This window comes from Bison bison, unplaced genomic scaffold (assembly GCF_000754665.1).
Source record: "Bison bison bison isolate TAMUID 2011002044 unplaced genomic scaffold, Bison_UMD1.0 scf7180017847420, whole genome shotgun sequence".
NCBI lineage: Eukaryota > Metazoa > Chordata > Mammalia > Artiodactyla > Bovidae > Bison > Bison bison.
In genome coordinates this window covers 17,025-17,313 of record NW_011477993.1, presented here as the reverse complement: position 1 = coordinate 17,313, position 289 = coordinate 17,025, and positions in this window count along the sequence as shown.

Genomic DNA, 289 nt, shown 5'->3' with positions numbered 1-289 from the left:
CTCAGACTGGGCTCTCCCCGACTCCGAGCCACTGGTGACGGAGGCGCGGGGACTCCTGCTTCCTCCACTAGAGGAGCTCAGCGTGGCTCCCCTCATTCGGCTGCCAGGGGCAGGCAGAGCTCTGCAGAGGAGCTCCCCGCGGTCTGTGGCCAGAACGAGGGGCATGAGGGACTGAGCCGAGACCCCAGGGCCTTCCTGCCCTTCCTTGGATGCCCAGGGCCGGCCACCCACGGCCATGTCCATGCTGTTCACTCCCGGGGGGTTTTCTCACCTGTCCCTGGCCTGATGA